This window comes from Pogoniulus pusillus, chromosome 15 (genome assembly GCF_015220805.1).
Source record: "Pogoniulus pusillus isolate bPogPus1 chromosome 15, bPogPus1.pri, whole genome shotgun sequence".
NCBI classification, from domain to species: Eukaryota; Metazoa; Chordata; class Aves; order Piciformes; family Lybiidae; genus Pogoniulus; species Pogoniulus pusillus.
Window position 1 is genome coordinate 18,821,473 of NC_087278.1, and position 25,348 is coordinate 18,846,820.

At 44.5% G+C, this 25,348-nt stretch overlaps 1 long non-coding RNA gene across 1 annotated transcript in view; it reads left to right on the forward strand.

Moving 5' to 3' along the window:
• The first annotated feature begins 1,988 nt into the window (after positions 1 to 1,988).
• Positions 1,989 to 25,348, forward strand: part of LOC135181581 (uncharacterized) — a 137,109-nt gene continuing 113,749 nt past the window's right edge. Inside the window, exon 1 of the long non-coding RNA XR_010304938.1 lies at positions 1,989 to 2,551. This is a non-coding gene — a long non-coding RNA (uncharacterized LOC135181581). The remainder of the gene's footprint in view (positions 2,552 to 25,348) is intronic.

Genomic DNA, 25,348 nt, shown 5'->3' on the forward strand with positions numbered 1-25,348 from the left:
CAGGTTGCCCAGGGAGGTTGTGGAGCACAGAATCACCCAATGTGATCAAAGATCACATTGGGTGATTCTGTGCTCCACAACCTCCCTAGAGGTGTTCAAGACCAGGTTGGATAAGGTTTTCAGCAACCTGTTCTAGTGCGAGGTATCCTTGCCTATGGCAGGGGGGTTTGGAATTGGCTGAGCTTTGAGTTCCCTTCCAACCTAAACCATTCTATGATTCTATGATCTCAGAGGTCTATTCCAGTGACTCTGTGGCAGCACACTACGATTAGCCATGCTGAGGAGTACCCATTGCTTATCTTCCTGCTGCTGGGAGACAAGGAAAAATATGTTGCCTTTTCAGTGTTAAGTATTTTAAGTTCTTGAAAGCTTTTTTCCCCCTCATGTTCAACACAGCCCTTTTCTAAACAGTCATACAGCTGCTGTGTGAGGACATGAGTGAGAAGTGCACATGGGTGAGAAGAATTGCACTGTAGTGCCAGTGGGTGATGTACTCACGGGTGACGGACTCATGGACAAGTCCCTTCGGTGTCAGTGTGTCCCAGGTTGAGACAAGAGGGTTAAAAGTCTTCTGGGGACTAGAAGATTGGTATTCAATCCCCTAATTCTGCTATCTCGTTATAAGCTCACAACAAAGTCAGTTTGCTCTCCTTTCCTCCTCCTCCTGCCCTGTGTCTGTGGCAGGAGCCACTTTCTCGGGAAGAACATGTAAGCAGTAGGCCCCTTTGGCTGGCAGAGGCACTGGGGGGAAGCACTGGAACACTGAGGAGTATTAGATTCACTTTTTGGGATGGGGGAAAAACTCAGTGGGGTTTGCCAGGGATGCAGTGATTGCTTTGTAATGTCTATCTCTGTATTTCTCTGTAAATAGAATTCTGTATTTTTTCCCCTCCAGTTTCATTTTTGAGTTTGATTTCTGTGGCTGCCTTTAAAGCCCACGACAGAACAGCTGGTGGCCCGCACGGGGGACGAGATGGCTGCCGGTTGGCACAGGCTGAGCTGGAGCAAACACCCACTCAAAGCTTCGGAAAAACCCTGCCTCTTGGTGAGGCTGCCGTGGAGAGCTGGAAGGCCTGGAGAAGAGAGCCGCTCCCCTCTTGGCTGGCGGAGAGGGGAGAAGGAAGCGGCAAGAAGCGAGTTGGAAGGTCTGAGATGGCTGAAGGCGATATGGGACCCCCGCCCCTGAAGCGGCCACGGCTCGCCCTGACCCACGGCACGGTGCCCAGCGGCACTGCGCGGGGCGAGCTGCAGGGCTGGGGTACAGCGGAGCAGGCAAACCCCTGCGTGTTAAACCCCTGCGTGTTTGCCCCTCATGATGGGAATCCGCGGGCGGTGGAAACGCAGGCGGCTCCGGCCGTGCCGGTAGCCTCCCCTGGACCCGTAGATCCAGGCGGCGTTCCGAAGATGGTGCCAGGCGCAAGCAGCGCCTCACGCCTTGGCGGGCCGAGTGCAGTTTGCGGGCCGAGTGCAGTTTGCGGGCCGAGTGCTTTGGCGGGCTGAGTGCTTTGGCGGGCCGAGTGCCTTGGTGGGCCGCGTGCCTTAGCAGGCTGAGTGCTTTGGCGGGCCGATGGCCGTGGCGGCCATCCTCTTGCTGGGCGCAGGCACTCCCAATTCAGGGGATGAGGTGGCGGCTCTAGAGGGAACGGCCCTGCCTCGGTACTCCTCTTGTCCCAGCACAGGCAGCGTGTACGGGTAAGCTGCGGCTGTAAAGGCCCAGTCTGCATTTGGAGCGTGTCCTGCTGGGGAATATGCGGAGAGCGGCGATGGGGATCCCCTTCCCCCGCTGCGGGTCAGCCCTAACTGTAGAGTGGCAGCACTGGCGGTGCCGAGCATGGCAGGGGTTCGCTCCGCTTCCCGCACACTGCCGCCGGTTCTGCGCAGGGTAGCAGCCAGGACTAGCGGCAAAGGGCACTGTGTCCCCGCTGGGTTTGCAGCGGAGGCAGAAGCGGCAGCGGCAGCCCTGGAGCGGAGCCCAAGCGGCAGGCGAGCCGCAGGGGTGCCCTGACGGTAGCGGCTCCTCTGGCCGGTGAGGCAGCGCTGAGGATGGACGCTCCTGGTCAGGCAGTGGGTCCTGTGAACGGCACTGATCCTGTTTGCTTCCCAATTCTGCCACCTGCTCCTCGTCCGCCACCAGATCCTCCTCCTTCCAAGTTGTCTGTTGAGAAGGTGGAGGGAGAAGTGCTGGGAAAGGTTAAAATTCGAAGCGATTTTGTTCAGAGTGGGGAAGGAAGATAAGGGCAGGGACTGGTGGTGTGGGGGTTCACTGCTGAGTGTGCAGCCAGAGCGGAGGAACTGCAGGACGAACCCTCAGGGGTGGTGGATAGCCTGGTACAAGAGACAAGTGGAAGCATGAGACCCTTGTAGATACTGGAACTCATCTGTGACAAAGAGATCTGCACTCCTGCATGCGTGAGAAGCAAACTGGAGCAACAGCTTGAAGAATGGAAGTGAACTGGACTTAGTTGCCCCACTTGGCTGCCCCAGGGGTGCAGACACGCCACTGGAGACGACTGTGGACTGAGCCAGATTGTGCCGAGAAGGACTCTAAGCAGTAAGTAACTGAGACTTTGCAGTGGGCGGTTGCTTGGATGCATGGACTGCAAAGAGTTGAGTGAGGATGGACTGGGAGTGTCCACTACTGGATGTTGAGTGCTGCTGAGCACAATGCCGATGGAAACAGAGTTCCTTTGTTTGTGAAAAGGATTTGTTGGGAGAATTGTATGAGTGTTTTCTCCCTTTGGGTGGGGATACAACCTGTCCAAGGGGTGGTTATACAACCTGTCCAAGGGGTGGTTATTAACCGGTGGGGGAAGTCCAGGACGTGTATGTTGGGCAATACAAGAAGGTGTTCTGCAAAGGAGTTTTGATTTGGACTGAGGCAGTTTGAGTTTAAAGTATGTGCAAGTTGTTATTGAGTCTCCTTCAGACAGTGGATGTCGTCTGAGAAGTCCCATTGGATGAGAGGGGTTGTGCCCAGGATCTGAGCAACAGATGGGTTTGAAGCAAAGCACCGGAAAGGTGCAGAATTTGGATGGCACTGCTCACTATACAGAGTTTGCTTCTAGCTAGATAAGTAGTGTGATGAGCAGGAATTATGGGTTTGAATAAGGAGTGGAATGTCCCAGGTTGAGACAAGAGGGTTAAAAGTCTTCTGGGGACTAGAAGATTGGTATTCAATCCCCTAATTCTGCTATCTTGTTATAAGCTCGCAACAAGGTCAGATTGCTCTCCTTTCCTCCTCCTCCTGCTCTGTGTCTGTGGCAGGAGCCACTTCATCAGGAAGAACATGTAAGCAGTAGGCCTCCAGAGGCTTGTTTAGGCCACTTTGGATGGCAGAGGCATGGAGGGGGGGATTGGAGCACTGAGGAGTATTAGATTTAGTTTGTGGGGTGGGGAAAAACTCAAGGGGGTTTGCCATGGATGCAGTGATTGCTTTGGTATTTCTCTGTAAATAGAATTCTGTATTTTTTCTCCAATTTCATTTGAGAGTTTAATTTCTGCCGCTCTCTTTAAAAACCATGACACGGTGGTAGCCTTAACATTCCTGTCTGTAAAACAGCTGTACTGATTCCTGCTTAGATGATAGGTAGATGGCAGCTCTTCTACAAAGTTCAGCTGGATGATTCACCATTGCCAAAGTCATCTTGCCAGATCTCCAACTAAGATTTCTTAATTTATAAGTGAATTGAACATCAAGAATTCAGAGTATCAAAGAACATAGTAGCAACAAAACAAGGGGACACAGTGTCAGGTTGTGCCTGGGGAGGTCTAGGCTGGATGTTAGGAGGAAGGTTTTGGCAGAGTGATTGGCATTGGAATGGGCTGCCCAGGGAGGTGGTGGAGTCACCATCCCTGGAGGTGTTCAAGAAAAGACTGGAAAAGCACTTAGTGCCATTGTCTGGTTGATTGGCCAGGGCTGGGTGCTAGGTTGGACTGGCTGAGCTTGGAGGTCTCTTCCAACCTGCTTGATTCTATGATTCCTGCAGAGCCTTTGAGGGAGGAAGTGGGAACGCAGAAACAAGGCAAGTGCAAGAGGTAATGTCTGTGTGTGAGATGAAGCAGCTCTCAGGCATGGGTGCCCTATCCAGCACTGGATATGACGACTGTCCTGTGAATAGCCTTGTCTGTGAAAACATGTAATTTTGTTATTTTCTGTTCCTGAGAGATCAGGAAGTAGGGTGTGGGGGTGAATTCTACATGCCAATCTATAATGCAGATTCCCTCAAACTGTACTTTGCATCTGGCAAAAGTTCAGCAAACAAGGCACATTTTGAGATGGATGTTTCTGCATTATCTCTGATTTTGATTGCCAATTCCAGACAGCATCGTGAAGGTTACAGCCTGGTTTCCAAATCGTTATTAAAGGTTACTCTGCAAGGGCACTGGTGCCTGGACCCTCTTTGCTGGACAACCTTTGGAGGAAAAATTGGTAATCATGTGTTGAAGTGCACATGAAAATTCAACAGTTAGCAGTACAGGGGAAAATTTAGTGCTTTACAATAGCAGTGCAGCATTAGTTACCAGGCCTGCAAGTGTCCTATCATGCCTCCGCTAGAAAATCGTCCCCAAAGGGCAAGCAGCACTTCCTGGTTCCAAAAATCAATGCCTGTGTGCTGTGAAGGAATTTGTCCTGTACTTGGCTTTGCTCGAAGGAAAGTGAAGAGCTGCAAAGTAAAAATCCATGTTCAGATTTTGGGATATCTGAAATTCAGAAATCAGGTTTTGTTTCACATCAGTCTTTAATCCTAAGGGAAACAGCACTGATGCTTGGAAGGAAAATAACATTGCAGAAGTAAGAAGAGGTCAATGTGTGCTGGTTGAGGAGAGGAGCCACATGCCTGAAAAATTACTGTTCAACTATTTTGAGTATCAGTGGAGAAACCTGGTAATATCTTGAACCTGGTATAGGACTCAAGGCCCTTTCTGGACATGGCAGAGCTGTAATTTCTGGAAGACAGAGCCTTTTCTCTGTGCTGTTAAGCCTGGCCTATGGAAAGTTACATCAGTTTAGTTAAAAGTGTGGTTTACAATCAGTTTAGCAAGCCCATGCAGACCTTAGGTGAGCACTTTTAATTTTATTTCAGACTTGCATTAATTTATCTTAAGTGAATTCCTTCCTGACTTAGGATAAATCAATACAAGCCAAGGCAAAATCAATTCAGGAGTGTCCAAACAGGTGTTCACATTGGTTTAACAATATTGATTTGTAAAGCTATTCAAATTAAATTGGGGTAACATTTGTGTGAGGGCAAGCTTGGCTTAGCTAAGTTACTTAAACCAGACTTAAGAAGAAAGAACAAAAAGAAAAGGAAAAGAAAAAGGAAAAGGAGAAAGGGAAAAGAAAAAGGAAAAAAAAATAGAGAAAGAAAAAGAAAAGGGAAAAGACAGGAAAAAAAAAAGGAAAAGAGGGAAAAGGAAAAGGAAACCACCTTCTTTCCACCTCTCTACTTTATCCCAGAGTCTGCCTTACATGCAAGATGAGTTGGGAGGATCGGCCAGGGGGGTTAGAAGCAGAATTACTTGGGTTACCCAGCCAAAGCCCAGGGAGAAATGCACAGACACCAACTCCAACAGACAGAGACTTTCACACTCTCTGTTTTATCTTTGTTTGTGTCCTTGCTTTTATACACCTCAGCAAGCCTGTGAGTGCAGCAGCCATCACCATCGTTTCCTTTTCACAGCCTATCAGCTAATTTTTTCTCATTAAAACATTCCAGTTAACCTCAAACCAGCACAAGAGCTAAGCCTCGATGGTTGTGTTCTATCTGGGGAGGGGAAGGGAGGCATTGGTCTCGTTGGAGCTCTGTTTGTCCAAGAGGGAAATTGGATTTCTGTATCATTAACAAATGGTATATTCTTGTAAATACATCTGAATATAGTGTGTACACGTGCTTGTAAATTTAGCTTTGCTGTAAAACATAGCTTTATCTTAACTTCCAAGCTGTCTGAGCTGGTGAATTTTAATTGGAAGGGAAGTTCCCAACACACCACAGAAAAAAAATGAAGTGGGTTATGGAGGAACTCACAACCTGATTTCCCTCACCTTCTGAAAACTCAGCAGTTTCTCCACGGTCCTGCTGATCTCTGCTGAAGGCTTCCCAAAGTTTTTTACTGATCGTAAAACTACAATTGGTGCCCAAAAATTAAATTCATATGCAAGACATTAAAAAGGAAAAAAGAAAGCCCCAACCACGATTTCTCTCTCTGAAGTGTTTCCTTACTGGAAATTGAGCAGCGTTGAAAGTTTTGAGATTTGTTTTCTTCTTGCAAATGTGTTTGTGAATTAAGCTTCTGTAAGAAGAGTGCTGTGTCCAGTTCTGAGCTCCTCAATTCGAGAGAGATGCTGAGGTGCTGAAAGGTGTTGAGAGAAGGGCAGCAAGGCTGGGGAGGGTCCTGGAGCACAGCCCTGTGAGGAGAGGCTGAGGGAGCTGGAGGTGTTCAGGTTGGATGAGGCCTTGAGCAACCTGTTCTAGTGGGAGGTGTCCCTGCCTACAGCAGGGGGGTTGGAACTGGCTGAGCTTTGAGGTCCATTGCAACCTAAACCATTCTGTGGTTCTGTGATTCTATTTTATAAACACCAAAGAAACAAACAAAAAGACAAACCCCAAACCAGAACAAACCCACAAAACCAGCCTCAAACCTAGCAAACAAATGAAAAAGAGGCTGAGGGAGCTGGGGGTGTGCAGCCTGCAGAAGAGGAAGCTCAGGGCAGACCTCATTGCTCTCTACAACTGCCTGCAGGGAGTCTGTAGCCAGGTGGGGTTGGTCTCCTGCCAGGCACCCAGCAACAGAACAAGGGGACACAGTCTCAAGTTGTGGCAGGGGAAGCCTAGACTGGATGTTAGAAGGAAGTTGTTGGCAGAGAGAGTGATTGGCATTGTAATGGGCTGGTGGTGGAGTCACCCTCTCTGGAGGTGTTTAAAAGGAGGTGGATGAGGCACTTAGTGCCATGGGTTAGTTAATTAGAAGGGTTAGGTGATAGGCTGGACTCGATGATCCTGGAGGTCTCTTCCAACCTGGTTAATTCTGTGGTTCTGTGATGAATGTAAACTACCAGGAAAATGCTTTTCAAAGCACCCTGAGCAGCAATCTGCTAATGCCCTAGTCTCACCATTTCCTCATCTTTATTGGTCTAAGACTGAGAAGAAATCCTTTCAGAGAGACAGACCAAAAGATTGCTAATAACATCAGTGACAGAGGGGTCAAGGCGCAGCATCCAATTTTAAGTATAAGCAATGATAATTATGGAGTCAGTGTGATGGTTCCATGCAAAATCCTCACAGTCCCTGTTCAGTGTCAGTTAGATGCAGAGGAGAAGCATTTTCTGATCCACTCTTGCTCAAGAACATGGGATAATCTCACCCCAAAAATCCATTTTCAAAGCACACAAATCCAATCTTTAGACTCCAGTGTACAGTGAGAAATATTTTAGGTAGTGAAAGTTTTACATTTACAAGAGTCTTTTAATTCAAAGCAGAAGTAGTAAACCAATAGTAATAATAATCCTAATAATGCTACTTCTAGAAAAGGGTATTGCACTCTGCAGATCCATAAACCCCCTCCGGGATGCAAACGCTTCCAATCGCCACCACATAAACCCCACAGCCACATCTCCACTTCTTCACTTACTAATACTGTGGCCTGTGGGAAATGGCCTTGTCTAAGATCTGAATAGCTTTAACAGTGCTGTCCTGAAGGTCTGGGCTGTGCTTTGCTTCCTGCTCAAGTAATTGCAGGTTGTCAGGAGAAATTCAATTTGTGCTGATACTTCAAATACAGAGGTCACACTAGGAAATACATTGCTGCTGGTTTTTTAACTAGCTCTATAAAGGGGAGCAAGGGAGAATCTCTGCTGTTTCAAAGACAAAGGTTGCTCAGGCCAGACACTCTTTCAGAGCAAGGCTGTTCACTGGATGAATGTCTTCTCCTGCTCCTCAGGCTTTCCTAAGGTACTTCTGGCTCCGCTGTTAATGGCAGAGTGAAAGACAGTAGGCCTTGAGACTAGCAATGACTACCAACAATGACATCGCAGCTTACATCTCAATCTTACACATATCAAAGACAGATAGGTCTTCCATAGAGTCATGGGATCAGCCAGGTTGGAAGAGACCTCCAAGCTCATCCAGTCCAACCTAGCACCCAGCCCTAGCCAGTCAACCAGATCATAGCACGTAAGTGCACCATTGAAAGTTTTGGGATTTGTTTTCTTCTTGTAAATGTGTTTGTGAATTAAGCTTCTCTAAGAAGAGTGCTGTGTCCAGTTCTGGCCTCCTCAATTCAAGAGAGATGTTGAGGTACTGGAAGGTGTCCAGAGAAGGGCAGCAAGGCTGGGGAGGGGCCTGGAGCACAGCCCTGTGAGGAGAGGCTGAGGGAGCTGGGGGTGTGCAGCCTGCAGCAGAGGAGGCTCAGGGCAGAGCTCATTGCTGCCTACAACTCCCTGAAGGGAGGCTGTAGCCAGGTGGGGTTGGGCTCCTCTCCCAGGCAAGCAGCAACAGAAGGGGACACAGTGTGACACAGTCACAATCTTTTTCCCACTGTTTGCATGGATCAAAACCGTGTAGCAAGACCTGGGTTGGGTTGGACCCTCAGAGTTGCCTGGTGTCATAGCAGCCATTTGGGTGCTTATTTACATTTTCTTTTCTCTCTGAGCCAGCACTGTTGTGCCATGCAGGAATCAACAATAATCTTCCTTCTACATTTCTGTAAGCTATGTTGCTCAGCCTGCTTGCCAAAATACTCACTCATGAATATGAAACGAGGTGGAAGAAATATTTCTTTAAGTTTTAAGCCCCTTGGGCCTTTAATCTTGAAGCCTTTCAAATCCAGGAGATGATTTTTTTTGTGAGCATGCATGTCTATGTGCTGAAGTGTGTGTGTTGGTGTCAGCTCTCTTAACTTGTGTGCTTACCTGATTGCTGGGGGGCTTTCATTCTCATTTAGGTATATCATGTACTCGTGCACACGAGCAGGGAGGACAGGTTTTGCCTGGTTCTGATCGTATGGAGGAGAGTGATTATCCAAAGTATTTCTTACTGCAGCTCTAGAGAATAAATATTGAATTTTGTAGCAAGGCAGAAAAAAAAAAGGTAATTGAAACTTTTCAAGGGCACTGCCATACAGTGGCCACACAAACATCATCACAGGCATCCTGTAGAATGGCAACTTTCAGTGGAGGGCTCCGTGTGAGACAGCTTAGTGGTCAACTGGAAAATAGGTTTTTGTCACAATTCAAGAGAGATGTTGAGGTGCTGGAAGGTGTCCAGAGAAGGGCAACAAAGCTGGTGAGGGGCCTGGAGCAGAGCCCTGTGAGGAGAGGCTGAGAGAGCTGAGGGTGTGCAGCCTGGAGGAGAGAAGGCTCAGGGCAGACCTCATTGTTGTCTACAACTCCCTGAAGGGTGGCTGTGGCCAGGTGGGGTTGGGCTGTCTCCCAGGCAAGCAGCAACGGAAGAAGGGGACGCAGTTACACATTGTTCTATGATTCCATGATGTCTTTAACTCAGCTTTCCAAGCACCTTTTTTGTGCCACAGGATCACGTTTTGGTTTTAGCAAACAAACAGCTTCACAGAACCAAGTTATTATTTTCCACTAAGCATTAGTCTCCAGTCACAGAAGCACAGTGTCAAGAGAGAGTTCTTGCCCAGAAGACATAGCAATCTAACGCCCTGTGGAACCCTTCTCTGTCTGGAGAATATACAATAAAGCCAATAATGAACTTGTAGCACAAGTTCTATAGTCAGAAAGTACCCCACATACTTTTTGTAGCAATTAAGCCTTCCTTTCTACCCCTTCCTTGCTTACATTTTCATCCGTCTAGAGTCTGAATACCAACTCCCACGAACAGCAAGGAACGTAGTAAATCTTTAGGAATTCCTCCCAAAAATGAATTCCAGAGAGCTGCAGTGAAGTGTACTCTGTTTTTACAGAGCTTGGAGATGAGAGAGAGACATTTGGAAGGTTAATTCTGGAAAAGACATGAAATTTGACCACATTAATATGTTTTTCCACCAGAGGTAGGGCTGAGGAATCTGCAGAGTAGGTGCTGAGTTATATCTCATATGCCCTGGAGGCCTCTGAAGTAGGGAAAGTAGAAAACTGATTGTCCCTAATAATGAATTAGCTCTGTGGGTTCTGGCTCAAAACAGTACACCTTACAAATTGGGTAGAGTGAGGAAGATTCTTTTTTTCCCATGTATCTTTCATTTAAATGTGTGTGAGTGGTCCTAGGAACTAGAAGAAAAAGGAGTTAGGGGAGAAAAATCCAGAAACAAAGAAAGGGGGAAAAAAATAAATGGCTGTAGCTGTCTGATGGTGTTAGATTAAATTAGACTATAATGATTACTGTGTGCCTTCACAAAAGACATTTTGTAACATTTAAGATTTCTGCTAATTGAACGAGGTACATTACCATGCAAAAGAATGTTAGTGAAGGTTGAAAAGGACAAACCAACTATTCTCGTACATCACTATAATTATGCAGCCCCATGTTCCAACAATTACATTTATGTAGACCCACTGTTAAAATCAATGTTACTTGTACAGCTAGTCCTTAATCAATGGAATCAGTCAATTTACCATGGTCACATCCTTCTTCTTAATTAAGACAGTGATATCTCTGGAGCGCAGGGTCTCAAAGAGATAAATAAGTACAGAGGTTGGGAAATGTCAAAGAGGTGACTCCCCGATTTTACTCTCAACGAACTTGGGAGGAAATAAGACAGTTCCCTGAGTTCAGGGAAGCAGCACAATCTTCTAAAGAGATGGCTTAGCATTCATTAAGAAAAGAGCAGGTAGCAGTGTCTGACAGAAATAGCACTAATGAGCAAAGAGCGCTTTCAACATGCATATCCTTCATAGTCATAGTCTGAATTATGAAGGTTGTGCCACCTAAGCCAATTTTAATTAGAGCGAGCATGGACTTCTTTGGACAGTTAGCCTTTCTTTCCAAAATCCATTTCAATATGGTGTCACTTTGTTGTCATAATCAAAATGGCAAAGTGATGGAATAACCTACTTAAAATGTCTGCAGTGTTAAAGCAGATATGGCAAACATCCTCTAATGACACATGTAATAAGGGTATTACCTAGAGGACTTTGACAGTGCATTCTGTGTTGGCAGCCTAGTTGGAATAATGATAGAGGTCTCCTCTCGAATAGGATGTAGGTCTTTATCAGACCAAGTCTAAACTTCCTGTTCTGTGGGTAAGCTATTAAACTCCATGTGCTGAAAGAAAGGAGGAAAACACAGATCTGCTGAGCAGATGAGTGCAGAGGTGGTCATCACTGAGGAGGTTCTTTCTCTCTCTGCAAGTATACCTGTACTGTCAAACCAACCCTGTGCTGGGCTGCAGCAAGAGAAGCATTGCCAGCAGGGCAAGGGAGGGGAATCTGCCCCTTGGCTTTGCTCTCCTCAGGCCCCACCTGGACTGCAGTTCTTTGATCACATTGGGTGCTTCTGTGCTCCACAACCTCCCTGGAGGTGTTCAAGGCCAGGTTGGATGAGGCCTTGCGTGACCTGTTCTAATGGGAGGTGTCTCTGTCTATAGCAGGGGGGTTGGAACTGGTTGAGCTTTGAGATCCATTCCAACGTGAGTCATTCTGTCCTACACTCTTTGTATTGTACCAGCATTGCAGCAACCTCTATCTATGTTCTAGATGAAAGTTGGAACATTTTCTCTCTGTTCAGGTGTATTATTTAACTTAATAGATTAATGTCTCATACCTGCTTTGAGAATTTCAAGTCAAAGTAGTGCCAGTCAGTGTTGTTAAAAACTATTGTCTTGAGATTGAAGCAAGAAAACACATCTCATCTGGACTAGCTATAAGATCATGCATTCAAATTCAGTTTGAAGGTTGCTGCAGCAATGGCAGTAAGGAAAAACAAATCACAGGACCACAGAAGAATAAATAATCTGACTTGCAATAGAAGAATTTTTCTTCCCCTTTCCCATTCTTTAATGAAATTACTTGAAACTGTGTTGAACTCTTCTAGGTATATTTACTTCTGCTTTTGGGATGCTCTGGTGAAAGCAAAAAGTATAAACTTAGAAATAAAAAAAGATATGTAAAGTTTATATAAATTCTTAACATAAATAAATATATATATAAAAAATATAAGTATAAACCTATATATAAATTAAATATATTCACATTTCATATAGATTTATAATATATGAAATGAACATTTAAAATATTTTCTATACATTAAATTAAAATGTATAAGTATGGAGAGTAAATTAAAATTTGTTAATCCCTAAGTTTATATAAATGTATAATTGACCAAAAAACTTAAACAGAAGTCATTTACTATTCGGGGGGAAATGAGTATTAACAAAAACAAAAACAAGGGAGTGATTTTCACAGCTCTTTTGGTAAAGAAACAGAACTAAGAAGAAAAAAAAGCCAAGCAAGCTGCAGGGATTAAAGAAGCTATGCTATAAATGTGAAAGCAGCTGTTCAGCCATATGTGCTTACCTTTTCATTTTTTGCCTCAGCTAGGCCTCTTACCCTGGATCTCCACCAACCTGGCTTGCTTTTAATCCAGCAGTAGCATTGCCTGGATAACCAATACCCTCCTGATCTGCAGAGTGGAATTAGCAGTAAGGAGGCTTTGTTGGGGTAGGATCAACCACATCAATTCTCCATTTTCTTTAATTTACTTCAAATCCTGCAGATTCCTTTATCTTGTAGTATTTCAAAATCATGACTACCTTGAGCAGCTTGGCCAGGACCCCACGGACTATGCTCATATGTGGCCAGTAGGTTGAGGGAGGTGATTCTCCCCCTGCTCCCCCAGAGTCCTCTGCTCTGCTGAGACCCCACCTGGAGTACTGCAGCCAGTACTCGAGCCCCCATTACAAGAAAGATGTGGATGTGCTGGAAGGTGTCCAGAGCAGGGCCAGGAGGATGCTCAGAGGCTGCAGCAGCTCTGCTGTGAGCACAGACTGCAAGAGTTTGGGCTGTGCAGGCTGGAGCAGAGGAGGCTCCCAGGTGACCTTCTTGTGGCCTTCCAGGATCTGAAGGGGGCTACAAAAAAGCTGGGGAGGGAATTTTGAGGCTGTCAGGAAGTGCCAGGTCTGGGGGGAATGGAGCAAAGCTGGAGGTGGGGAGAGTGAGGCTGGAGGTGAGGAGGAAGTTGTTGAGCATGAGAGTGGTGAGAGGCTGGACTGGGTTGCCCAGGAAGGTGGTTGAGGCCCCATGGCTGGAGGTGTTTGAGGCCAGGCTGGGTGAGGCTGTGTGCAGCCTGCTCTAGGGTAGGGTGTGCCTGGGCATGGCAGGGGGGTTGGAACTGTCTGATCCTTGTGGTCCCTTCCCACCCTGACTAATTCTATGATTCTGTGCTTCTATATAGCAACACAGTCATACATCTGTAGCCCAGACCACCATGCCCCTGCATTCAGCAAAGAAAACTCTTGTGAATAACTTCTATCCTATGTTTATAACTTTCCTGACGAGTTGTAATATAGAGTAAATGTTTACCTACTTGGCTGAACTGAGACTTGCAACAGCTCTGCACAGGTTTACCTATGATGTCCCTATAAATATGGGCACATGTCTCATTGCAGACAGAGCTATGAATAAAATAACCCAAAATGAGAGCCAAATATTCCCCATCCTCATGAAATCCCCATCGAGCTCTCAATATTGCCTTCTGGAAGAGCTTTCCATGTGCTATCGTTTTGCAGAACCCATCTTAGAAGCTGCTAATTTATGTGGGATGCTGCCAGGTGTGTGTTTTGTGATGGCAAGAAGATATTTCCTGTATAGTAATTTAATTTATTTTACACTGAACTTTGGGAAGATTGCTCATGCTTTTGTCCTTCTGGGCACTTGTTAATGGAAAAATGGGGCCAATGGTAGAACTACAGCAGAGAGAGCAGAGTTTGAAAAGGAAAATTAATCACTGTGCTTTCAACAATGGATCATATCAAAACTGTTCTTAGCCTTGCATGCTTTACATTCAATGGCCAATCTTTGAACACACTGGTGTCTGAGCTATAGGTTCCCCAACCCATCCATCACAGCAGAGCTCTGTCTTCTGTATTCCAAGAAAATTACAGCAAATAAAACTGCACTAAAAGCAAAAAGCTGGAAACAGAGATGGCACTCATGGCAACACTAAAAACAAAGTACCGAAGGCGTGCAGCCATCCGCTCAGCTTGCAACGAGCGCAACTCAAGACAGATGTCTTCTTTTGTTCTGCAGTGCCCAGGAGGTAAGCCGTAAGAAGTAGGACAAGTTTGCTACAGTCATGTGCTAGCTTGAAGCTAGCTGGGGTATTTTGGTGAGAAGAGTTAGATGCTAGGCTGTGAAAAGGAAACAGTGATGATGGCTGCTGCACTCATAGGCTTGCTGAGATGTGTAAAATCAAGAGCATAAAATATAGATAACACAGTTGCTCTGTGTTACCTATAGCACTGACAACATGGGCTCTGGCTGCCTGCAGTTAGACCTGCTGTCTAACTAATCCTTCTGCTTCCTAACCCCCCTGGCTGATCCTCCAAACTCACTTTGAACGTAAGGCAAAGTCTGGGGTAAGGTAGAGGGGTGGAAAGGAGGTGGAAGTGTGGTTGGGAGCCCCTCCTGGGGACTCTGGTTTCTGGCAGGGCTGTTGTGTTTCTGCATTCCTTTTTTAAACTTGTATATTTCTGTATCTAGCTGTAAATGTAAATATCTGCTTGTCTGTTGTGCTAAGCTGTGAATGTAAAGCTTCATTCCTTAACCTACAGGAGTTAGTCTGGGTGATTTCATAAGAGTTGGGGGATGGGTAACACCCAAACCATCACAAGTCACAGGACACGAATAATAGAGCCTAGTTTCAACTAGGGGTGGGAGAAGTAGCTAGAGGAAAATCAAGAACAATCACATTTTAAATGAAGCTAAATATTGAGCCACACTATAGTGTAAGCCTTCATGCTGCACACAACACAAAGCCCAGATCATGCACATTGCTCTTTTCTCCACAACAAATGAAAGTGAGTGGAATCAGATCATGCACTCGGCCTAGCGTTACGTCTCAGCTAGTGTTACCTAGAGAAGTCTGCTTCACATCAAGTCATTTCTTTGACAGAGTTACTTCTTATCTTTGAGTATCACAGCACTCTGCATGCCCTGATTCCAGCCTTGCCAGCACCATGAATGCCAGAATACTATTTCAGATCTTGAGAGTTTTTGAGCCTAGATTCAGGCTCAGGAGGGTCATGTTATTTGCTGCAGTTGCCTTAACCATCCACATTTTGAAATGCTGAAGCAGCCACTCCTGATTTTAATTTATAAAAGCATTTAAAAAGCTTATTAGAAATCAAATTGCATGGGGAAATAAAAGGAGCAGGTTTGCCAGCTGCACTCTACCCCACCCCTCCAGCTCCACTCGTGCGGTGCCGCTCGGCACTGTGCCATGGGTCAGCTTCGGGGATGGGTGCAAGAGGAAAGAGTGGGTATGGGATTGATCAGAAGCAGACACAGGCCAAAGAGTTGCCAGCTTGCCAGAAGATAAGATCTGAGAACTAAAGGTCTTTGAGCTCTCAAGTGATGAACAAAGCCTGCAAGTACCATCCATGTGGAGCCAGCACTGAGCTTAAAAGGCTCTGCAGAAGGCCACCAGCTGCGGAGGGAGCTGAAGATGATGAAGGCTCTCCTCGCTAGGGGTTCACACGACCACCGAAGCAATAATGTGCATGGGCAGTGGGGAAAGTGGTTATGGGACTCTGAAATGAATTGGAGAGAAAAGGGAATTGCATTTGGAAAGATAAGTACAGAAAGAAATGACAAAGCAGATACAACCTCCATAGCGACCCCCTTGAATTTTCCCCCAACCCAAAACTAAATCTGTAATCCGCAGTGCTCCAGTCCTCCCCCACCTCTTCTGCCATCCATAGGCCTAAACACAAGCCTTGGGAGGCCCCAAAACAGGACTACTCCTTGCATGTTTGTCCTGATAAAGTAGCTTCCTTCAGACACAGCAGGGCTGGAGAGAGAGGACAGGAGGGCAAGTTAGGCTCGCTGCTAGTTTACAAAGAGATAGCAGAACTATGGAATTGAATAACAATTTCCTAGTCCCTAGACTAGAGAATTGTTGGGAACTAGACTAGTTACCAACCTAGGACACTCCTTTGCGACTGTGTGTTCTTTTATGGAACTGAAAGATTCATGGTCTTTGTGTGTGCAGGGAGGGGATGTTAATCAGAAAGTTCTGCAGAGCATCCACACCTATGTCTGCACTCCAGCATCCATGAAACACATCTAAAGAGCCTGTAGCATACTTGAGGCTCATTGAAAACGAAGGTAATTCCACTTCAGTATACCTACCTAAAAAAAAAAGAAACCAGGTGATTGATCAGATCAAAAGCCCTGAAAGAATAGTGTGAAGTCTGGAGTTACTCAGGAGGCAACAGCCTTCAGACTGGAAACACTTTGTTCTGGACCTCGTCAGCGTGCAGGGACAGTATTGCCTTTCAAAAGTTCCAGTAGGCCAATAAATATGTCATGAATGAAAAGACAATGTAAAGTATATCTTTTAGCTTCAGCTTGAGGAAAAAAGGAATGGCTGTTTTGATAGCAGTCCTTCAAGTCTTGTTACTTACAAAGGAGTTCCATGCCACATTTCATTACAGTCATAGCTCTACTGAAACCATTCCAAGAGTGTATGTCAGCCATCAGAAAACAGTTGTGTAGTGAAGAAAGAAAGGCTACTGAATTACATTTAAGAATGAGTTTTGCCCTCTTCTCCCTCCCATTATCTTCCCATCACACAGTACACTGAATATGTATTGGCAAAGCTTGGGCACCATGCAAAGCAGAATAGGATTTATTTGTACATATGGCCTATCATATTCAAGGTATCTCAGAGCACTTCATGGAGAAATGACTGAGCTAATGGAGTGACTGTGCTGGCAAACTTGACTCTCATTAAATAGTCATCAATAGATCATACGTATTCCAGAATGGTCTAAGAGGTGTGCCCACACCTACACTCTATCCAGAGTGAAAATAAACCCCAAAGGTGTAAATCAACTTCCTGCAATACCAAGTGGTCACCATGCACTGGTTGGGTCTTCCTTGTTCTTAAACCTGTGACTAAGAAGGCAGTGCTTTGATTCCTCTTACAGGAATAAGCAGATAATGGTTTCATTTCTCCCTGAAAAAGTGGGATCTGTGCTACACTTTCACAGATTTGATCAACTTCAGAGTTCTGTTTACTTCTTCTCTAATCCTGCATGCCAGGGGAATGCTAGTTTAATGATGATTCACAAAACAGCACTCCAGCTCAAGTCACAGAGATCAACCACTTAAAGACAGATTTTTCCCTGGGGCCTGTGATTAAATTCTACAGGGTGAAAAGAGGTTTAATATATATCTACCATATATGTCTCTTTGCTCCTCTAAGTTTTTAAACCTTCATTCCAGCGGGGCTGCCTCAAGTGATGTGCAGCCTCCAAAGTGTCATATAGAGGAGCACCAAATACCTTTCTCTTGCTTTCCACATAGGAAACCTATGTGGACCCTCCACATACAGATCTGGGGGGCACTGCTACCCTGCCCACAAACGTGAAAAGATCAAATGCAGAGTAATTCATATTTATAAGGAATCAATTCCAGCAAGAAATTGAACCAAGAAGCTTTGGGCTCAAAGTAGTGAGGCTTCCTGCTGAGATAAGAAGAAATGACTTTGTCTGTCTCTAACCAACTAACTAGGTGTCACGTGTGATGTTCTTGCTTTAATGCCTGCCTTACTTATGGTGCCTGATAACCGCCTGGATAAGGGGCTAGAAATACATGTCACAAAACACTACCAGCATGTGAGTGGGATATGCATAAATGAACAGATGTGAATGGCTCTTCTCTAGGCCAGCAGGCTTTCTGTCAGTTCTTCATTATGTCTGAGAGTAATCTTCAAACACACAAGTCTTCTCTTCAAGAATGTATTAGCAAAAGAAGGGCATGAAAAGGTTCTGTGTCGTTACTAGGACTTGACTTTAAGAGCAGTTTATAACGCCAGGGAAAGAGTAAATAAACAAACATTCTACTACACAGCCCAGAGGAGAAGAGTGGAAAATTCATGATTTGTGCACTGGTGAAAGGACGTAGTCAGCAGTTTGTCATTTGTATTGTTCCTCATGCAGCCATGGGACTGGTAAATCTGGAAAATGATAACTACTGAGTATCTGTTTAGCTCGTTCTGAGGAGTGCTGGGTGATCACCTAGAATTAAAGACAAACACATTCCCTATGCACTAACCTGTTAAAGCCAACCAACCAGAAAAAGCCCTATTCCACCATGGGAGTCCTTGGACTAGATTGGCATTGATATGATACTGAGGGCACTTTGATACTGCAGTTGTAGAGAGTCAAATTAAGAACTGCACGTGGCAAGTTGCTTTTTTCCCACAGGTCTGTGCAAAGCAGGTGGTCCAGTCACTGACAACAGGCTTCAGCTTGATGTGGTTTAGAAAATCCACTGAAGAAGAGGATGTCATGTTGTCACATGTCATTGTGCTCTATAACAGCATTATGCAGCCTTCATAGAATCATAGAAGAATCATAGTTCTATGATTCTTATGCAGCCTTACATGAAGAGCATGTAGAGGTGCTACTCAACTCAGTATCCACCTTATTTCTCAGCACTAAAAGGCTTAAGTTCTGTGTAACTTACACTACCATAACGCTCTACAGAAGCAGAGCATACCTTGAGGCTCACTAAACAGGCTTCAACTTTGAAGATAGACCAGTTATAAAAGAGCTCAGACAAACCAACAATATGCCATGCAGTTAACACTAACCGACCTGTTAAAGACCTTTCCTTTAGCTGTACAGAAATTGCATTGAAAGGCCCTGTTTTCTCCTTTGTTCAAAAGCCTTAGCTCTGGCTCTTAATTGGAAGCAATTAGAATCATAAATTCGAGCCAGTGAGGGGTGATAATCCCAGATTGCTTCAAATGATTGCTGGGAGTTTGTTTGTCTTGCTTTGTTGGAGGCACTGACTTCAAGGGGAGGAGTGATGCTTGGTTTCTTTCATTATCTATGCCATGTATTTGATAAGAATATCATACAGAGAAGACTTCAAACCGTGAGAGAGGAAAACCTCATGACATTCAACAAGGCCAGGTGTAAGGTCCTGCAGCTGGGCTGGTGCAATCCCAAACACAGCCCCAGGATGGGTGGGGAATGGGGGAGAGCAGCCCTGAGGAACAGGCCCTGGGGTTCTGGGGTGATGAAAAGCTCCACGTGAGCCTACAGTGTGAATTGCAGCGCAGACAGCAACCCTGTGCTGGGCTGCAGCAAGAGCAGTGTGGGCAGCAGCGCAAGGGAGGGGATTCTGCCCCTTGCCTCTGCTCTCCTCAGACCCCACCTGCAGTCCTGGGGACAGTACTGGAGCCCCCAACACAAGCAGGACATGGAAGTGTTGGAGCCAGTCCAGAGGAGGCCACCAAGATGCTGAGAGGGCTGCAGCAGCTCTGCTGTGAGGACAGGCTGAGAGAGTTGGAGCTCTGCAGCCTGGAGAAGGCTTTGAGGAGACCTTGGAGTGGCCCTCCAGTGTCTGAAGGGGGCTGCAGGAAGGTTGGGGAGGGACTATTGACAAGGTCTTGTAATGAGAGGATGAGGAGGAATGGGTTTGAACTGACAGAGGGGAGATTGAAACTGGATGTTAGGAAAGGGTTCTTTGCCGTGCAGGTGGTGAGACACTGGCCCAGGTTGCCCAGGGAGGTTAGGGATGGCAGAAGCACAGAATTACTATCATGATTACTATTATGATTACTGTGATTACTATTACTATATGCTATTAATATCATATCAGTAATCTGAATAATATTTTCAGGACTCAGAAGTGACTATAGATATTTTCATTGTTTATTTTGTTTTTAATCACATTTTTCACCTTAAAAAAAACAACAAACAACTTCTTATTTAAAAAAATAAGAAGAAAAGAAATAAAAAGTCAATGGAAAAGTAAGTTTGGTGGAAAAGAAAACATTGAACTGAACGGAGAGAACTGAATTTGCCTGAGTCAGTGGCAAAAGCTGCAGCCACAGTGGCTGCAAAATAGAGTTATTGGAGATGACTTTCCCTTCCAAAGTGAGCTGCCATCACTTCAGCTCCAGAGCCTTTCCCTAAGGAAAACCTCCATTATATTTCCTGTGTCTTCTTACCAGTAAGCAATACTTGTGTTTTATACCTGCTTTCTGCGTCGTGAATGGCGTTCCACAACCACTCCCAGCCCATCAGCTTTGCTCCTCCTAGGAGATCTGGACTTTTCTTTCCTTGTGTAAATCTGTACCTATGTAGAGATCTGTGGATTGTTAAAAGCCATGCCATTCAGGAGGAGAGGACAAAACCCCACCACTCTCCTGTCAGCCTACTGCCTGCCGTGCTGCTTATGATTATGGCTGCACTGGGCTAGTTACCACAATGCTCACAGATTTCATGGCACTTGAGAAGTCAGTTAATTATACAAACCCCAAAATGAAAGAATGGTAAAAATACCTAATTTTACTTTTAAAAATCTCTGCTTTTCTTTTTTTTTTTTTTTTTTTGGGGGGGGTGGGGCAGGTAAATACAGCAAATGCTTCTAATTATCTGTTAACAAGCAGTTACGGAGAGGTACTTCTCCTATTGGATCCTAAACGGCTGAAAATGACCTACTTTAATTTTATTCATTATCTTTGCCCGTTAATAGAACCTGCATTTGACATGTGTGGATATTATTTGATCTTTCCCAACCACATTCATTCTCATTAAGGAAGCCCCAAGACATTTTCTTTTCAGAATATTTTAACAACACTTGGAGATTTTTTGCTTGTTATGTGAAGTGTGACAGCACTTTCAAGTCCTTTATTATTTTTTTCTTCTCTACAGCAAGAACCAATTATCCTTCCCCAGAACCAGTGTCTAGTTTTGAACTCCATACTTAAGCAATTAGTATCTGTATCCGTAAATTAATACATCTATATTGCTAATGTAGTTTTAATCGTACAAAATGAGTGAGAAAAGCCTCCTGCACTGCTCCTAAATGTAAAGAAATGTTTATTTAAACTTAAAGTGGAATTAAACTAGGGGAGGACAAGCAATGAATGTAATTTTCCTTGGCACTTCAGCTTTTCTTTCTCTGAAGAAGACCACTTAAAGGAACATTCCTTTTCTCCAGACTTGTCTCTTTTAGACGCATCAAACTTGTTTTCATGATTTCAAATTTAGGAATTGCTGACTTTATGCATTTCTTCACCACAGAACAGTGTGGACAAGGGAGGTTATTCTGCCCCTGGGCTCAGCACTGCTAAGGCCACACCTTGAGTGCTGTGTCCAGTTCTGGGCTCCTCAATTCAAGACAGATGTTGAGGTGCTGGAAGGTGTTTGGAGAAGGGCAGCAAGGCTGGGGAGGGGCCTGGAGCACAGCCCTATGAGGAGAGGCTGAGGGAGCTGGGGGTGTGCAGCCTGCAGCAGAGGAGGCTCAGGGGTGACCTCATTGCTGTCTGCAGCTCCCTGCAAGGAGGCTGTAGTCAGTCAGATGCCCAAAGCAAAAGGCATCAGAATCCTGTTTATGTGAAACCAGTAAGAGAAGCGAATAATTAATATTCACTTCTATTTGCCTTTAACACAGACCTACCTGAAGGGAGGCTGTAGCCAGGTGGGATTGGTCTCTTCTGCCAGGCAAGCAGCAACAGAAGAAGGGGACAGAGTCTGAAGTTGTGGCAGGGGAGGTCTAGGCTGGATGTGAGGAGGAAGTTGTTGTCAGAGTGATTGGCATTGGAATGGGCTGCCCAGGGAGGTGGTGGAGTCGCCATGCCTGGAGGTGCTCAAAACAAGACTGCCATGGTCTGGTTGTTTGGCTAGGGCTGGGTGCTAGGGTGGACTGGATGAGCTTGAAGGTTTCTTTCAACCTGGTTGTTTCTATGATTCTATGATTCTATTTTAAACCTTCAATAAAATTTAAGAAAAAGGAAAGGAAAGGAAAGGAAAGGAAAGGAAAGGAAAGGAAAGGAAAGGAAAGGAAAGGAAAGGAAAGGAAAGGAAAGGAAAGGAAAGGAAAGGAAAGGAAAGGAAAGGAAAGGAAAGGAAAGGAAAGGAAAGGAAAGGAAAGGAAAGGAAAGGAAAGGAAAGGAAAGGAAAGGAAAGGAAAGGAAAGGAAAGGAAAGGAAAGGAAAGGAAAGGAAAGGAAAGGAAAGGAAAGGAAAGGAAAGGAAAGGAAAGGAAAGGAAAGGAAAGGAAAGGAAAGGAAAGGAGAAAGGAAAGGAAAGGAGAAAGGAAAGGAAAGGAAAGGAAAGGAAAGGAAAGGAAAGGAAAGGAAAGGAAAGGAAAGGAAAGGAAAGGAAAGGAAAGGAAAGGAAAGGAAAGGAAAGAGGAAAGGAAAGGAAAGGAAAGGAAAGGAAAGGAAAGGAAAGGAAAGGAAAGGAAAGGAAAGGAAAGGAAAGGAAAGGAAAGGAAAGGAAAGGAAAGGAAAGAGGAAAGGAAAGGAAAGGAAAGGAAAGGAAAGGAAAGGAAAGGAAAGGAAAGGAAAGGAAAGGAAAGGAAAGGAAAGGAAAGGAAAGGAAAGGAAAGGAAAGGAAAGGAAAGGAAAGGAAAGGAAAGGAAAGGAAAGGAAAGGAAAGGAAAGGAAAGGAAAGGAAAGGAAAGGAAAGGGAGAAAAGAAAAGAAAAGAAAAGAAAAGAAAAGAAAAGAAAAGAAAAGAAAAGAAAAGAAAAGAAAAGAAAAGAAAAGAAAAGAAAAGAAAAGAAAAGAAAAGAAAAGAAAAGAAAAAAGAAAAGAAAATAAAAGAAAGGAAAAGGAGAAAGAAAGTGAAGAGAAAAGAAAGTGAAAAAAGAAAAGAAAAGAAAGGAAAGGGAAAGGAAAGAGAAAAGAAAGTGAAAAAAGAAGAGAAAAGAAAGGAAAGGGAAAGGAAAGAGAAAAGGAAGGGAAAGGGAAAGGGAAAGGAAAGTAAAAGGAAAGGGAAAGGAAAGGGAAGGGAAAAGAAAGAAAAGAAAAGAAAAGAAAAAAGAAAAGAAAAGAAAAGAAAAGAAAAGAAAAGAAAAGAAAAGAAAAGAAAAGAAAAGAAAAGAAAAGAAAAGAAAAGAAAAGAAAAGAAAAGAAAAGAAAAGAAAAGAAAAGGGAAAATAAAAGAAAAGGGAAAAGAAAGAAGAGAAAAGAAAAGAAGAAAAGAGAAAAGAAAGCATTTTAAGTTAGGAATATACTGAGTCCTAGGCTGAAAATGTTTCAAATCAGAAACTGTTCGCAGCCACAATAAAGTATCCAGGACTTTGGGTTCTTATGAATGCACAGTGACTGATAGAGAACCCTCCTGTTTGTTAGGGGGCTCCCTATTTGAGAGATATCTGTTATTTCACTGGATCAGAGAAATTAATCTGAATCCATACAGGTGCATCAGATAGCAAAGTGCATTTCATCACTAATCTACAAGACAAAAAAATAGCTCTGCTGGCAAATGAAAACGAATTTCTTCATTTTGTTTTCTTATCTTGAGTGCAGAAAATAAGCAGTAACAAAAGCTCACCACACAGATTTGGGTTCATTATTGCTGCCTTATGTTAATCGCCAATTAATGCTTGCCTTCTCATGAATGTGAATTCTGTGAACATGTTAGGTCCACTGAAAGGCTGATATGTTGATGGATGGGTTTATCTGGCCTGTAGATGTCTGCTGCTACATCCTATTCATAGCAATGGTCTGTCGTGGAGGCAGGGAATTAAAGTGGCCCAGTCAGGAAATAAAGTAAATAGAACTATTTCATTTCCCTGGAAGCCTGCCCCCAGAGCTATACACAAAATTAGTTTAGTTTATGAGCAGATTCAGTTTGATCAGGAATATCTTCCCAAAAAAGGACATTATGGATAGATTTGGCTATGTAGGAAGTCAGGAAATGGAAAAGGCTAAGCGATGAACACAGCTTTACGCCACTGTCAGTCAGGCTGAGCAGAAGATTAAGGGGAAAGCTTACTCATGGAGGTGAGATAGATCCTGGCTGGATTCCTCTGCAGGAGCAGCCTCTGACGTTGCAGGCAATACCCTACAGTAGAGATCCATGCTGCAGAAGTCCAACACGAGTCACAGAGCCACCAAACTTGGAAATGCCTCAAGCACTTCTTCCCCAGTGGGATGGTCGTGAAACAATGCTGCCCTCACAGCCTTTTCTTGAGCACCTCCAGGGACAGCAACTCCACCACTGCCCTGGGCAGCCCATTCCAATCCCAATCACTCTGGCAACAACTTCCTCCCAGTATTTTGCAACACCTGTCCTTTAAATCTATAACTTTTCTTGACCTGACTACCCAGCTCCTATCATTGTCATTTAATCACAGATACTAGCCAGATTTAATCTTGAACCTGTTGAAAAGAATAGTCTTTAATATGAGAAAACAAGAGCTTTTTTCCCCTGGTCTTGTTCTTGGGAGCAGTTGATCTATTTTAGCCTATTTAGCCTGAAGCAGACATTCAACCCAGAAAACTTCAGGCAACATTTCTGAAGTCTGAAAATCTTACAAACAGCTGAAAGTGGGGTCCTGTACTACATAGTGTTAATTAAGCAAGTAGAGATGTAGATGTTCCATTTAAACTGCTCCAATTAAACCATTTCCTGGTGGACAGAAATATAAATGTTTTGGAGTGCTCATTCCAAAGGACTCAGTAAGTTAAAGCCAAAATTAGTCATGGAGATGAACACTTAATACAGTAAAGAAACAGACTCAAACCCAAACATACTTAGACTGAAGCCATCCTACAGGTAATAGGTGAGAAGGACCTGTTCTATTCTCAATTCACAAAGCAAGTACACAAGCCACATGCTCTATACCTGCAAACAACACACAACAAATGATTGGCTGCCCAGGGAAGAAAGCATAGCCAGGGAAAAAAGGGTTAGTAACCCACTAGTGCACTGGTTTCAAAAGCAACCCAAAAATAAAGGAGCAATTCTGTCCAAATAGTTTATCTTCTGCTCTCAGGGAGTGCTCTTTTTCTGCAACAGGTACATTTTGGTGACCTTTTGTCTCAAAGACACAAGTTCCAGGTAGAGGAAAGAAGTTCTTTGTGGTTTCTCTGCTTGACTATTTTATTTCTTTTAAAGAGATTAAGACTTCCATGTGAGTTTAGCAGGCTTCAATATCATAGAATCAACTGGGTTGGAAGAGACCTCCAAGCTCCTCCAGCCCAACCTAGCACCCAGCCCTGGCCAATCAACCAGACCATGGCACTAAGTGCCCCAGACAGGCTTTGCTTGGGCACCACCAGGGATGGCAACTCCACCACCTCCCTGGGCAGCCCATTCCCACGCCAATCACTCTCTCTGTGAAAAGAGAGCTATCCCAGCCCCTCTCCTTCCCAGACATGAGGATCCACAATGCTTTCCCCCAGCCTGGATCACTGA